A 16871-nucleotide genomic window follows, 5' to 3' on the forward strand; every position below is an offset into this window, starting at 1 on the left:
TCTTGAAAGCAGTTCTGTGGGATGTTGCTGACTCCTTCCAAGTTTGCTGCTATTACCCCAAACACTGTTGGAACTCTGCCTCGGAAACTGCCTCCAGAGTCAATATATGAGCCACACAAGAAAACCAGCCTCATTTTTCAAGTCACATATGTATATGTCAAATATATTTTCGCCTCCTCAGTACTTGAGGGTTGGTCTTCATTGATTTTCATTAACCTAATGTCCAACCTCAAGGTCAGGAATAGAGCAGTCAAGCATCATTAATTTGGAATCCACTATTTTGGGATAAGAAATAATTTCGCCAGTAAACTTCAGCATACACTTGCTGTTTTGGAAGGAAGGATTTGGTAAGCAAGCTAATCATCTACATAATTTTGAAGGAAACTATTTAAAGCTACTTTAACACATAAACTCCTCAAGCATTGTCAAGCACACCTTAGATTAAAGCACCCTTTACAAAACGTGTTTGTGGATTCATTATGAATTTTCTTTATTAACCAAAGATATCCCTCCATGGACTTACAGGGAAACTTGTTTTGTTGACCTATTTCCTGTTACTGTAGGCACTTGAATGTAATGAAGTTGCATCCCTCTAAAATGATCTCATAATTCAGATTTTTTGCCACACTCCAGCATATTCAGACCAAATTTCCTAAAATTAGTCTGAATTAATGAGGTGTGATTGTACTAGATTGAACCATACAAAATCAGAGATATTTAACCATTTTTGACCTATAAAACAGCGATTTTATATAGCCCAATCTAATATACTTCTTTCCCGGTGCTCCTTTCCAAGGAAAGAAAAGCTTTCTACAACTCTAGGCTTTCTTTGTGTATTTTAAAGAAACAAGTAAGAAAATGAGATTGGCTGCCCCAGGCCCCGACCCCTGTCCCTCAGTTCACAAGTACAGAAACTGGAAGATTTCACAGAAGAAAGTCATTCAAAACAACTGTTGCTAAGTGGGATACAAAAAATACTAAAACAAGGGATCCCTGGGTGGCTCAGCAGTTTAGTGCCTGCCTTCCACCCAGGGCGTGATCCCAGAGTCCTGGGATTGAGTCCCGCATCCGGCTCCTGCGTAGAGCCTACTTCTCTCTCTGCCTGTGTCTCTGTCTCTGTCTCTCTCTCTCTGTCTCTCATGAATAGATAAATAAAATCTTTTTTAAAAATACCAAAACAAATAAAGAAAACTTTTAAAAAATTATCTCAGCTGCTTCTCCATCATGCCAGCCCATGCCAGTATACCCTGAGAAGTTGGGTGGGCAATCTAGAGATCACTTCAGGGACAAAATGCATCTTGCCTGCCCATAAGTGTAACCCATTAGAGCCCTGGAGACTCGACTCTGAACAAAATCTCCTATGTGAGACTCTGAAAGGCTTGGGATAAGAGGGGAGCAAATTAAAGTTTAACAGAATGGAACATCAGGAAATGGACAAATGTAAATTAGGATAGAGAGACAGAAATTATTCTCATTTTTACAAGGCTCCTCATTAGCTTATTTGATAGCATTCTGAGAATTTGTTTAAGAAATGCAGGGATGTGTAGACTCAAAGAGTTCGAGAATGGCTCGTCTTTGCTTCTGGTCAAGGAAATGGATTTGCACTACAGCAATAAGGCTTTCTTTTATTTTATTTTTTTAAGATTCACAAGAGACACAGAAAGAGAGAAAGAGGCAGAGACACAGGCAGAGGGAGAAGCAGACTCCCTGCAGGGAGCCTGATGTGGGACTTGATCCCCGAACTCCAGGATCACGCCCTGAGCCACAGGCAGGCGCTAAACCGCTAAACCGCTGAGCCACCCAGGGATCCCGCAATAAGGGTTTCTGATGAGTATTAGGAACTTTCTGGATCGTGAATGTTAGAAGAAAATGAGTGTATTGGTGAGGGGGTTGCGAGCAGATAGCGGCAGACGGTGAAATGTCTCTGGCCGGAAGGTTATCACAGAAGAGGAGCCAGAGGCCATGGTGGCTGGTGACAGACTAGACCTCCTCGGCCACACAGCACCTCTTGAAGTAGCTGCGATCACTGGGAAGCAGGCAGACAAGCATCAGACAGTGGCTTCCTCTGCAGGCTAGGAAGCCCATGCAGCCCTCAGGACAGCTCCTCCAAGAAGACCCTTCTCAACCGTTGTAGGAGCCTTACAGGGTTTACCACCACCGAAGCATATACTTCCTAAAACAGAAAAGAAGAAAGAGCTACTTTGATGGGGCATCTCCTCTGCACTGTGAGGCAGGGGAGGAGGGGAGTGATTTGTGTTTATTTTTAACTAGTAACATAGAGACATGAAGGATGAAAATTCGAGGCAGATTTGAGGCTACAACTTTGCCCCATGGAGCTGCTACAAAAGGTGCTCTCCAGGAGCCAGCTGGGCTCACACGCCCTGCATTACAGAAAGGGAGTATTCTCACTCCAATAAAGCCAGACAAACCTGCCACTTGAGTCCCCATCTCAGTGACTTGGGTACAGAGTGGTAGTTTATGGCAACAGAATTAATGTGGCTCTAAAGGTAATTTGAAAACGCCAAGAGTAGCGAATTATCACATGAAAATGCAAATTGTTCCTTATCTGGGCTCTTCCACAGATGCTATGATTCATCATTGACTGTTCAGCTGTATTTCCAAGTAAGATCTCAGTGAGAAGGGCCCAGCCATTCTGCCTGGAGAGATTTATAGCTCCTTTTATCCAGATGAAAAGCACATGGTATTGGGTGGGAATATGAAACCTATAAAATCTCAGTCTATCATATAGCCCCTATTTGAAGAGGGCCAAAGGACACACAAGCAGATACTTATGTCCTCCAAAATTTCCTCTCTCCAGCAATGTACACACCTTCACACAATTTGCCCTTCCCTTTGCCTTCTTACCTGAGTCGAGGCCAACTCTTCCATCTATCCATCTACACTCACCCACCCATCCATCCATCCAGAGTTTCCTTTATATCTTAATTCATTTTTAGTGGGTGTTTTGAGGAATCCATCAAGCCTTTACTGCTGGTCATATATACAGTTTCTGATTAAGAAAGGGATCCAAGGAATGCCTGGTTGGCTCAGTCAGTCAAGTGTTTGGCTCTTGATTTCAGCTGAGGTCTTGATCTCATGGTTGTGAGATCCATGAGCTCTCACGTTGGGCTCCCCACTCAGAGTGGAGTCCGCTCGATATTCTCTCCCTCTACCTATCTCTCTCTCTCTCTCAAATAAATCTTTTTTAAAAGAATGGAAGAAAGGGGACCCACATGGCTTTTCCCACTTTTTCTTTTCCTAGAATTTGTAAAGGATGCTTGTTAAAAGTGTAGACACCAAATTTGAGAACTGGACCAGGGTTCAGTATGTGAACAGAAAGCAATCATCTAACAGCTGGAATGCTAGGGAAGCTATCCCTTAGTTAGATGGGTCAGGAGGTGACACTTACACAGCACTCTTTATGGTCCAGCCTAGTTCTTAGGGCTCTGAATATTAATTCATCCACTGAGCCCAGGGGATGGGTGTTACCCTGAGTAAAAGTCACTGAGACATCACGCTCCACTTCTGGAAACTATCTTGGAGAATCAACACTTAAGCTCAGGGTCCTCCCTGAGGGGGCCACACTTCGGGTCTTCTATGGAGTCTCCATACATTCTAGTATGAGACAAACTAGAATCCAGGTGACTGAGCAGCTAAATGGGTGGTTTTCCAGCTTCCCTACTGTGTTTCCTTGTGATTCCTTGTGCATCCTTATAATTCTCTGTTTTTTTCTTCCTTACAATCAGAGATCAGTAAACAATCATGCAAAAGGTTATCCCACTAATAACTTCCTGGGCACCAGGGCTGCAGGCAAAGAATTCCTACAGGGGAAGGGTGGGTGGTCACCTGAGAAAGGGAAGCTGTGGCCAACCTCAAGTTATGCTGGTTTTCCAGGGCTGCCGTAACAAACTGGGCAGCTTAGAACTGCAACATGTCAAATGCAGCAGGCAGGGCTGTGTCATGCAGCCCAGTCACACTTCCCACCCCTCTGTCCCTTGGATAACTCGGTTTTAAGAAAAGCACAGAGAGTTTGTCATTTCTTTAAACACTGGCTGTCCTCCCAGGCTGGAGTTGCACTGAGGATGAGTTTGTGACCATCCTTGTTGTGCAGTAATACCCACCCCTTCTAGACCTCTCCCTGCTCCACCCCATCACTCCCCTCAGGACCCCTCACCCAGGAAGACAGCAGTATTCTCCACCATAACAAGTGACAGCTGGGTGGTCACCACTGAAGGTCATCAGGTATTTTCCTCCGCTCTCTGAATCTAAATCAGGCAGAGCAGGAATCTACTTTTTAAATCAGCTTTAATCAAGTGTAATTTACATATAATAAAACTCACCAAATTTTAGTATCTGATACAGTAAGTTTTGACAGATATATACAGACATGCAACTACCACCACAGTCATGAAATAGAGTATTTCTGTCACAATAAAAAGGTACCTTGTGCCTCTTAGCCCCCAGTCCCATTCCCCTACCTCTCTGGCAACCACTGATCTGCTTTAAGTCTCCAGTTTGCCTTTTGCAGAAAGTGATATGAACGAGAGGATAAACCATGGAGTCTTCTTCCATAAACCATGGATTTCTTCACACAGCATAATGTTTCTGAGATTCCTCATGTTGCTGCTCAGACCAGAAGTTCCTTCCTTTTCGTTGCCAAATAGTATTTCATCGTGCACACTTGCTACAATTTGTTTATGTTAACTTGTCAATGGGTATCTGGGTTGTGTCCAACTTGGGGCCTGGAAGAACAAAACCACTATGAACATCCGAGTGTAAGTGGTGAATACATGTTTTTAACTTCTCTTGGTAAATACCCAGGAGTGGGATTTCTGGAAGGAAGAGTAAAAGAATGTTGAACTTTGTAAGAAACTGCTAAGCTGCCTTCTGAAGTGGCTGTGCCACTTTGGTCCTCAGCAGCAAGTTGTGAGAATTCGTGTCGCCCCACATCACCATCAACACTCAACATCGTCAGCCCTCTAAATTTTAGTGATACTGGTAGCTCACTGGGGTATTAATTAGCATTTCTCCAATGACTAATAATGCTGATCATCTTTTCATGTGCTCATCTTCTATTCATATATTTTCTTCAATGAAGTGTCTGTTTAAATATCTTGCCCATTTTTTCCTAAGAGAAAATGTCCTCTCAATATTAAGTTTTAAGAATTCTGATCCATGAAGATGGTATACATCTCCATTTAGTTAAGTCTTTAGCTTTTAGCAATGTCTTATAGTTTTAAGTGTGAAGGTCTTGTACAGATTTTGTTAAACTTTCCATAAGTATTTCATATTTTTCTGCATGTGATGATGCTATAGTCTTTGTTTTAGACCAATTTATTTTCAAATGTTAAACCAATCTGATATTCCTGGGATAACCTCACTTGGTCAGGATATAGTTTTTATATGTTGAAGGATCTGGATTTGTTAAGATTTTGTTAAGGTGATTGTGCCTATATTCATGTGGAATATAGATTCCTTTTCTTGTAATGTCTTTGGTTTTGGTATCCAAGTAATCCTAGCCTCAAAAAAAATGTATTGGGAAGTATTCCCACCTCTTCTTTTTTCTGGAAGAGTATGTGTAGACTTGATACTATTTTTCTTTAAATGTTTGATAGAATTAATCAGTAAGACTATTGGGGCCAGGAGTTTTCTTAATGGAAAAAGATTTTTGTTTTGTTTTGAAAGAATTTTGACTATGAATAAATTTCCTTAATAAATATTGGGCTACTCAGATTACTGCTTTCTTTTTAGGTGAGCTTTGGTAGCTTCTTTTGGTCTTCCTAGGAATTGAATTTACCAATAACAGGAGCAAGAACAGAACATTACTGCAAATCTTGCAAACGTTGAAAGAACAATGAGAAAGAAACAACTTTATACCAGTCTGTTGATACTTAGGTGAAATGGACCAATTCCTAGGTCCATTACTATTACTTAAAATATTTTTTAATTTTCCTTGTGATTTTCCATATAATTTGAACAATGGATTATTTAAAATTATGTTATTAATTTTCCAAATATTTGGGGATTTTACAAATATATTTCCTTTGTGAATTTCTAGTTTAATTCTGTTGTGCACAGAAAACATACTTTACGTAAATTTAATCCTCTTAAATTTATTGAGACGTGTTTTATGTCCCAGAATCCAGTCTGGTGAACACTGGTGAATGTTCTGCATGCATTTGACAAGAATTTGTAGTTTACTCTTGTTGGGTAGAATGCTTTATAAATATCAATTAGGTCCAGTTTGTTAATAGTGCTCAGGACCTCTTGACCTTACAGACTTTTTGTCTAACTGTTCTACAAATGTCTGAAGAAGGACTACTGAAGTCTCCAACTGTTAAGTGTGGGGTTTTCTATTTTTCCTTCCAGTTTTATCAACTTTGTTTCACATATTTCAAAGCCATATTTTTAGATGCCTGGGCATTGAGGATTTTTATGTTTGCTTGGTGAGTTGACTCTTTTATCATTATGTAATGTCCTTCTTTATAGCTGGCAATTTTCCATATCCTGAAGTCTGATGTGTCTCCAGCGTTCTTTCAGTTAGTGTTAGCATAGGACATCTATTTCCATCCTGTAACTTTTAACCTCTCACTCTTTATATTTAATGTGGGTTTCTTATAGGTGCATATAATTGCGTTTCCCTTTTTTATCCAACCTGACAATTCTTTCATAATTGGAATGCTTAGGCTATTTACACTTAATTATTTATATGATTGAATTTTAATTTACCATCCTATTATCTGCTTTCTATTTGTGCCATCTGTTCTCTTTTTCTTGCTTTTGTCATTTTTTATTAATTGTATTTTTATGACACCACTTTATTGCTAATATTGGATATATCTCTTCATTTTATTTTTTTAGTGGTTGCCCTGGAGCTTGCCAATTTATCCCAGTCTGCTTTCCAGTAACATTGTATCTCTTCACATAAACAGTAAGAACTTGACAAGAGTATACTTCTGTTTTTTCCCTACCTTCTCTTTAAGCTATTGTCATACAATTATTTCAACTGATGCTACTAATCACAAATTACATTGTTATTACTTTGCTTAAAACAGTCAGTCATTACGCAATGCGTTCAAGAATGAGAAACTATTTATTTTATTTTATATCTGTCCATATATTTACCAGCTTCTTCATTCCTCTAGATATAAATTTTCATATCTCTTCTGCCTGAAGAGTTGTATTTTATTTTTAGTGCAGATCTGCTGTGTTGTATTCTCTCACCTCTGTCGAAAAAGTCTTCATGTCACTTTCATTGCTACAAGATATTTCTGTTAGGTATACAATTATAGGTTGAGAGGGTGTTTTTTAGCACAACCTCTAAATGTTGCTCCATTACCTTCTGGTTTGTTTAGTTTATGATAAGACCTCTGCTATCATTTTTAATCTTTGCTCCTTTGTACATAGTGTTTTTGCTATTTCCTGATTATCTCTGGCTTTTAGTCATTTGATTATGATGTGTCTGGTGTGATTTTATCTTTCTTCCACTTTCAGTTTGTTGAAATTGTTGGACTGGTGGGTTCCTATTTTTCATCATATTTCAGAAATTGTCTGGTTATTATTTCTTGAAACATTTTTCCTGTCCCACCCTTTCCTCTCTTCCTTCTGCGACTCCAAATACATAAAAAGGCCACTTAGATCCCTGGCATTATGTTTGTAATTTTTAGTCATTTTCTTCTGCACTTAATTTTGAATCATTTTTATGCTTCTTCAAGTTCACGGATTTTACTTCCGTGGTATCATGTCTACCATAATTCTATCCAGTACACTTATCATTTCATATACTGTGTCTTTCATCTCTAAGAGTTCCATTTGATCTTTATTTATATCTCCCTCCTCATGTTTACAATTTCTTATACTTTCTTGAATATATATATAATTTTATAATAGTGGCTTTAATATCCTTATTTACTAATTGCATCATCTCTGTAATGTCTGGGACTATTTCTATTAACTGATTTGTCTCCTGTTATTCATTTTATTTCCTTCTTTTAATGTCTTATAAGTGTGTGTGTTTCTGTATGTGTGTGTGTGAGTGTGTGTGTTGGATTTTGCTCTCAAACACAGTTAAGTTACTTGGCATCAGTTTGATTCTTTTGAGACTTGCTTTCCATCTTTGTTAGGGCTGGTCCACACCAACTATTAGTCTGGAGGTATCTGGGTTCTATTACTGAGCAAATATTCTTCTGAGGATTCTACCCAACGTCCCATTTATTAGATCTTTCCACTCTTACTGGTGGGAACGTGAATTATCCCTATTCCTCTGTGCACTTTAGCAATTGTTCAGTCTACTGCTTTCTAGAGGGTTCCCCCCAGCCGTGGTAAGGTTTCCCTCATGCATGTGCAGATCAGCACTCAGCCAAAGATGCAAAGGGATTTCTCTGCAGATCTCCAGAGCACACTCTCTGTGCACTTCCATCCCATCCTCTGTGCTACTCCACCCTGAAAACTCCAGTCACCTAGGCCTCCCCAAACTCTGATGCCAGTCTTCTCAAGTCGCTAAGGTTACCAAGCTATGTTTTGTTCCCACAACCCTCACTGCACACTGTAGCCTAGAAACCCCCTCCAGGAGTAAGCCAGGGCAATCCCAGGGTTCACCTCATTTGTTTCCCTTCTCTCAGGGATCACATTCCTGTGCTACCCAATGCTGTCCAATGTCTGAAAAACGTTGTTTCATATATTCAGTTTTGTCTTTCAGTCCAGTTACTTTGTTATGGTGACTGTGGCAGTCAGTACCCATCCTTGAGGAATTGTGAAGGACAGATTCTCATGTTTTCTGCACTGATCCATCCTGTTTCCCCATTTAACCTATTTTCTCTGCATATTTTCTCTGTACTCTTTTCTGAGCTGCTGTATTTTAGATTTACTGGAAAGGACTCAACACAAGTACAGTGTCCAGGGTACTGGCAGGGTTCTACCAACCTCAAGCATGTACTCTCCAGATCACAAAAGAACAAAAATTCAGCTTAACATAATGATCCTATGATCCCTTATTAGAGAGAAAGGGCACTTCATCAAATGACTTGACCCTAATCAGTGGAAGTGCTGAAAGGCACCCTGGACTAGAAATTGAACAAACATGGGTTCTAGCTCTATTCTGCAGCTTAGTAGCCATGTTCATTTGAGCATGTCACTGAGCTCATTTTTCTCATCTGAATTTTGAAGGGGTGGAACTAAATAACCTTTAAGTATCCTTCTAATTTTAATTAATGATCCTAGGATCTAACTGCAAAGTAAATCTAACAGTGGTCACTCTCTGTCCCTTTTCCATGGGAAGAAGTTATGCAAGAACTGGTTCTGCTTGTTTCTGAACCACTACCACTCATCAGTTCTCTAGACAGCTGAAGAGGGTCTTCTAGGTTGGGGAGACCCTCAGGGAGACCATCTGTTTCCACGCTCTAATATGAACTGAATGCAGGATCATCATCTCACTGAGGCCCACCTCTTACTTTGTTTCCTCAAAAAGGCATATTTGCGTCATTCCATTTGCCAGCTTCTTCTTTCCTCTTCGACAATTTGCTGCCATATATAAGTACATGTTCCATATCCTTGCTAACTCCAACCCTGACAAATCCAATCTCTGCCCCTCACCAAATGCCAGAGGGTGGAGGATCTTTCCTTCCCCACTCCATCTGTTCCTACCTTGACAACCACCCACTGGGCACTCCAAACGTCACTGCACAACAGCTCTGGGCCTAGCGCAGGGAATAGAGGAATAGGGTGGGAACCAGCAGGAGGCTGCTAGGATCACTATAAAATAATAATCCTGGTATCAAATGTTCCCAAGGCCCAGCAATCAAGCCCTGAGAATACATTACACTCTCAATGGAAATCTAGTATAGGAATCCTCAGGAAGCAAACAGTCATCTTCTAGCTCTGGTCACTCCACCCCTGGGTGACCTTGAACAGACACCTTCTTTTCTGCGGCCTTGGTTCCCTCCCACCTAAAATGGGGTGCACCATTTCTGGACCCTCATAACTCAGGGTTATGGACAGAACAAGTAAGATGATAACCTAAAGGACAGAGTTTGCTGTATGAAAGGTGGTGGCGACAGTGCTGAGAAATTAGCTTTCCTGTGCTGATGAGCTGCAAATACTTGCACACGCACGCACAGGAACTTTCCTTTCAGGTCTCAGGCTGTTAAAAGAGACTGTGATTTCCCAATTCACCCCTAGAGTTTCTTTGTGTTGTCCTGAAGAAAAAAAGAGGAAGGAGGTGGAAATGGGGAGCAGATTTACTCCACAGTTGCTATTTTAGTATCCAGAGGAACCAGGCTTGTTGATTGCAGAGAGATTGTTATCTCTCTTAGGGCTCAATGAAGGTCACCTTCAAATCTTTTGCTAAATCAGACGCTCCTTTTCTCCTAGTGCTCAGTCCGAGGGGAACCTGGGAGCATGTGGGGTTACGAGGGGGTGGAGTGGGTGTTTGTGCGCAGAAGATGCCTGAGAGTCAAAAAAGGAACCCAGTTGGGGGTGGGGGTGATGAAATAGTGTGAGAGGGATTTTCAGTGCCCCTTCCTCCAGTAGCTATAATAGATTTCTGTGAGGAACGTGAGAAGTTGCTTTTAATAATAATACCCTGCCCATAATGGCTCTCCCCAGGGAGACAGTGGGCTGAGGGAAGGGTTTACACATGGAAGTCATAGATCTTCCGCTGGACACAATCACTGCCTCAGAGGCAGGAGCTAAGGAGAGAAAAAAAGCCATCAGAAGATTTCCAGAGATGTGATGTTAGTCACAGAAACAGAGGAGAAAGAGGCCATTCAAACACTGATCCGGGCACCCCCTAGCTTTAGGAGGGAGGAGCAGTGGGCACAACCCTCAAGGGAAAGGGCCCACAGAGAAAAGGCTTCCTGGAACAAGATTCATCATCACCCAACCTGGAATCTAGATCCACATGCCAGTACTGCTGTAGTCTAAGCAGGATAGCTCCTCCTGTTCCAGCTGCGTCCCTGTCCCTCTCCCTCTGCCATGTGTCTCTCTGTCTTGTCTCCTCACCTGCACCCCACCCCTCCACCAGGGCAGATACCAGAGTGCCAGGCTTTCCGGCAGCAGGCCTCTGTGGGCTGCCTCAGTGCCCAGCTGACAAACCCTGCATCTCTGCACACTGCCATCCAGCCTGCAGGGAGTCCCTGAGGAGAGGGCTTTGAAATGGAATCATTCTCTTACTGGAAGCAATGGGGTGTTTTCTCAAGATCCTATTTCTACCTTAAAGTCTGAGGAATTCTATCTGTGAAGTTCCCAGTGGGCTTGAGGATCAATCAGGTTGGGGTGGGAAGGGGGTATTAGTAAGAATCAAACCTAGCACACTGTGTTTTAATTGACTCCCACTTCACCCAGTGTCTCTGGGCCTGGCCTCTGGAACTAAGAGAGAAGCTCAGGTTTTGTGTGTGCGTGTGTTGGCAAGTATCCATGCGTGAGCTCAAATTTATGTGCTCACCTTGCCCCTGGGGGTATCACTAGCCTTCAAGTTGGATGCCTTTGATGGCTGAGTCCTCTCTACCCTTGGTGCACTAATCTGTCTTTAACAACTCCCACTGCAAGTCAATAAAATGTCAATTTAGTTCTCCTTTTGTTAAATCTTAAATCTGTGTAATACCTCTCCTTTCCTTGGCTTGTTAAACCAAGCTCATGTTTACCTGCCCCACCCCCACCTCTTCCCCACCTCCTAGGCAGGGCCTTCTGTCCTTGAGCAGAGGAATGAGAAGCTCCAGATGAGAGGTGATAGAAAAGGCTTTGAGAATTGGAAGACCAAAATGGTGGAACCCCTGGTTGCCTCTGGTTACCTTCTATTCCTGGAAACCCTTAGCAAACCAGCTTTCTTTTGTATCACTAAACTCCTTGATTTTCCCAAAGTGGCTTTTCAAGGGAACAGTAGTAATGTAGACAGTATTTCACAGGCATTAAGAACCAAACTCTGATCCAAATCTCAGCATCTGCTTCCTGTATGATTAAACGTCCTTGGATCTCAGTTTGCTTATCTGTCCAGTGGGCATGATAACAACATCCCCATTGCCTACAGAGGAAGATGAAAGGAGGTAACGTATGTAACGCACTTAGAACAGTGCCTAGCACGTTCTAAATGCTACCTGCCTATTTGCCATGATTTATATCCCTTGGCTCCTACTATCTATTTTCTCTTCAGCTCAGTTCCTGAATTGAATTGCCTCTTCTCCATTAGGGGCAGCCTGGGGACTGGGTAGTTAGAAGCTCCACCTTTTCCAGATGATGAAAGAGCACATGGTGCTAACCATGCCATCAGGTACCCTCTACGGAATTTGTATCTTGAGCATCAGAACAAAGAGACTGAAAACAATTGGCTGCAGGTGCCTTTTTAGGTGGCTGCTGCTGAGTCACTGAGCACTGTCTTGGTTCTTGCCCACAATCTCAAGCCCCTTCTCCAGCCTCCCTTCCATGCTGGGGGCTCCCCTTGTGTGAATTAACAAGTTTGTTTCCTTTGCTTGCAAGCAAAGAATCTCGACCCCGGACAAGAGGAAGGCAGGGTTCAGAAGCCTCTGCACAACAAGAGCTTCATCCTGCCACTTCCTGTAGCCATTACCTTTACTTTTTGGCTCCGAGTGCCACTGATCCCTTATATTTTGTTCTGCAGTGAAAAGACAGTTTCCAAGTTCAAGGAGAAGAGGAGAGTCGCCAGGGGTCTGGAGAGAAAGGCCAGGAACATCAGTCTTCCTTTCCTGGAGGCTCAGTTTCCCCTCCAGCAGCCTTCCTCCTTTCCATCAAGAACTTCTTCATGCTGCTGGCCACAGTGGTGACCGGGACAGAAGCAGAAAGAGGGAGAGGTGGCCCGGCCACAAACTGCAGGGCTCAGCTTCCAGCATGCGGGAAGCTGGACAAGCACACTTCCTACTCCTGAGCCGAGTACTCACTAAACTCGCATTTGGATCGGCCCAGTTCACCCAGAGAATTCCTCTAGGAGGCAGGCTCACTTGCCAAAAGTAATTTTTCCAGGACTCAATGGATGGGAAGCCAAACCGCCATTTGGCAAAACAAAAGTGATGAATTGACTTTCTGTGAATTAATTTTTGATGAATTCTCTCAGGTAAGTAACTTGCCCATGGTTTCTGACTCCAGAGCCTCAGATTGCTCCTTTATGCCATGCAAGCTCCTTGTTACTTCACCTCTTTCTCAGTTCGGACCAGGAACAAGGGAAAGTAGTCCAGCTGGAGAGAAACAACTCCAGTGGGCCACACCGGCACACAGAAGCCACCTTAGAGCTGTAATCCTGCATATATCCAGATCCAGCCCAGACCATCGCTTCTTCCATTTGGCAACCAAGAAGAAAAGACAAAAATCTGATGCTCTGTGAGAGTTCTCCATGGGCTAGGCATTGTCACGTATGCTTATTTACATAATCCCCCATCTATGGGGCCACTGGAGACCAGGACACCAGGGCTCCCTGCAGTTCATAACTCACCCAGGGTCACAGGACTCCCAAATGGTGGGGATGGGTTGCTCGCCAGCAGTGTCACTTGCTTTCTTCACAGCAGCACGTCTGCCCACCTTTAAGACTCAGTTCTATACCACCATGTTACAAGTAAGTAAATGAAGGCCCAGGATAGGGGAAGGACGTAGGTAGTTGACTTAGTGCCCCAATAAGGGCACTTTTGTTTTCCCTGAAGGGGCATATGACCTTCTGGCTCAATATACTTTAAGCCTTTTCAGTCTCTGTGACCTAACATATGGTCTTCTTTCCCAAAATTCCAAGGATTGAGGACTTGCCTGTTGCCAAATTACCCTCAAGGACCATGGTTCCTCTAAGCCCGCTCACTAATCTGTCTGAAGCTGTCAATTAAAATCAGCCCATGGGTGGGGGTGCCCGGGGTGGCTCAGTCAGTCAAGCATCCAACTCCTGATTTCAGCTCAGGTCATGATCTCAGGGTCCCAGGAAGCCTGCTTGAGGATCTCTTTACCTCTGCCCCTTCCCCCACTTACCTGCACTCTAATCAATCAATCAATCAATCAATCTTTTTTAAAAATCAGCCCGTGGAAGCAACCAGGTCAACTGATTGACAGACTGCTGTCAGAGGAAGCAGAAGTGCCCAGCCTCAGGGATCTGAGAGGCAGCTGTTTCCCACTTCCTGAAAGGCAAACCTCACCCTCAGGGCGCCTGGCTGACTCAGTCGGTAGAGCATGCAAATCTTGATCTCAGTGTCTTAGGTTTAAGTCCCATGTCAGATACAGAGATTACTTAAAAATAAAATCTACGGGGATTAAAAAAAAAACACTTAAAAAAACAACAACAAACCTCACCCTCAAGCCACACCAGCCTCCAGATTTCCGCAGCATCAGTCCGCATCATGGGCTGCTGGATTTCCCTTCAACATCCGCAGGTTATCAGCAAGGAGGACACCACCAATTAGTCCTTCAGTGAGTGGGCATCAGATTTAAGGTTGTAATTGCCCTGGGACCCATATAAAAGTGTTGACATCCTGTGGGAATTCTATAGGAAGGTGACAGGCCCAAGAGTTTGAAACAAATAGAGATTCTGGCTCTAAGAGAATGGTAGTCACTAGAGGACAACAATACATATACATTCTTTTAGCTCCTGTGTGTCATCTACTGTTAAGGAAACTAAATCTTGTGAATTTCTTCTCCTATATACCTCTCAAATTCCTGTTTCCCTCCCTTTCCCAAGACCACTCTCTAGGTTCTTGTCCTTTCTGACTAGGAGTGTATCAATAGCTTCCTAAATGCTCTAGAGAGCATTTGATTTCTACATGCCAACTGAGTGATCCAGCTAAAATGCTAATTCCTCTTCCACATGCCAATCGGGTGATCCATCTAAAATGAAAGTTGGTTTAAAATTCCAGTTGGTTAGGGCAGAGACACTCCAGGGAACACACAAGACACACTGGGGTGCAGGATAAAGCCTCTATTTCAATTGTATTTTTCTAAAGACAAATTTAGAAGCAATTAAGCTTTTCTAATATATAATATGCATCTTGACACTCATATCTCTGCTCAGTCTGTGATACTCTTCGGGGGCTGGAGAGTCTTACAACAAAGGGGTTGAGAGTGGTGTCCTCATGTTATCTTTGTTTCCAACCTTTTTTGTATAATTGACCTAAGTTGCACTAATTCAGATTCATCAGAACCCTCAAACTATACATTTCATCATTAGTTATTCATTCAAGTATTTATATATATTTTACCAGTGCAATAAGCACCCTCAAATCCACTACCTAACATGAAAGCTAAGACCTTCACAGTAACTGCCATCAAGCTATGCAGCCATTTACCATCCCATCTTCCTGCTATCCCCATCCTCAATTACAAGTCTATTGTTTCTTACTTCCTTTTAATACACTATTAATTCATCTGTATATATTTCTTAAAGCAAAGATTTTTATTTTAACACTTGCTTTTACCACTGTAAAAAAAAAAAAAAAAAAAAAAGGGCAGGGGATCCCTGGGTGGCTCAGCGGTTTAGCGCCTGCCTTTGGCCCAGGCATGATCCTGGAGTGCTGGGATGGAGTCCTACATCGGGCTCCCTGCATGGAGCCTGTTTCTCCCTCCTCCTGTGTCTCTGCCTCTCACTCTCTCTCTCTCTGTCTTTCATGAATAAATAAATAAATAAAATCTTTAAAATATATATATTTTTTAAAAAGGCATTATGCTGTATGTAGTCATCTGAACTTTCTCGTCCCTGACTTAATATTAATTATTTTGCTAAGGTTCACCCATATTGCTTCATGTTACAGAGATTCATTCATTTTTGACTGCTGTGTAATATTCCTTTGTGTGATTATATTACAATTTATTCATTCACTCTCCTATTCATGGGCATTGGGGTTTCTTTTCATTAATAAATGAAATTTAAATCTATTTTAAAATTTAAATGGAAATGCAAAGAGCCAAGACAATCTTGAATATATACTCCCAAATATACATTATCTTCAATATATAAATTCTCCAAAAGGTCTCATATACAGAATACATAAAGAGTATCAAAATTCAGAAAGAACAAACTAAGAAAAAAAAATTTTTTAAGAGAACATAACAAACTACACAAAAGAGAAGTGGGCAAAAGATTCAAACACTTCATAAGAAGAAATATCCTGGGGATCAATAAATATGTGAAACGATGCTCAACCTCAGTGATCTTCAAAGGAACACAAAATAAAACCATAATGAGATATGATCTCACACCCCACACAATGATGAACATTTGAATGACTAACAATACTAACTACTGGTGAGGATGTGGAGAGAGTAAAATCTGAACCATGCTGGTGAGAGCACAAACTGGTACAATCAGTTCAGAATACTGCCGTACTACCAAAGTTGAACATACACATACTCTATGGCCCAGCAATTTCAATACTAAACATCCAGCCACAGGAAATCTATGCAGATGTACACCAAAAGAATGTAAGAATGTTTATTGATGCGCTATTTATCATACTTCAGTCCTAGTTATAGATGTAAATCCTGCCCAGTGGCATACATACTTTATGCATCCTTCACCATATCTATACCAGGACCTAAGAGAGACTGGAACATGTCTCTCCCCAAAAGGATATATAATGAGGGTATTTCTGGGCACAGAATGCTATAAAGCACCTCCAACATCCTTAGAAAAAAGTTATTGACTTTCTAGAATATCAACTTGGAGATCTAGTGTTAAACATCCATTCAACATCATGCTTTTCTTTAAATGAAAAAAATAAGCATTTCAGCTTCTAGGTACCCAACTTGGACTACTCATCACCCTTGCATATGACCCCCTTCCAGTATTGTTTCGTGAATGGCCTGTGTGCTCATTTATGTGTAGCAGGCGTTGGTGGTATAGTGGTGAGCATAGTTGCCTTCCATTCATTTATGTGTTCGTTCATGTTTGCTCCACCCAA

General features: G+C 41.9%; 1 long non-coding RNA gene across 1 annotated transcript; it reads right to left on the reverse strand.

Annotated features, from left to right (window-relative positions):
* Positions 1-1212: 1212 nt before the first annotated feature.
* On the reverse strand, positions 1213-14785 carry LOC119867214. The gene is made up of 3 exons (XR_005369149.1): positions 14272-14785; positions 4479-4742; positions 1213-2173 (listed from the first exon to the last, which is right to left on the reverse strand). It is a non-coding gene; the product is annotated as an uncharacterized LOC119867214 (long non-coding RNA).
* Between the last annotated feature and the right edge of the window lie 2086 nt (positions 14786-16871).

This window comes from Canis lupus, chromosome 14 (genome assembly GCF_011100685.1).
Source record: "Canis lupus familiaris isolate Mischka breed German Shepherd chromosome 14, alternate assembly UU_Cfam_GSD_1.0, whole genome shotgun sequence".
Lineage (NCBI taxonomy): Eukaryota > Metazoa > Chordata > Mammalia > Carnivora > Canidae > Canis > Canis lupus.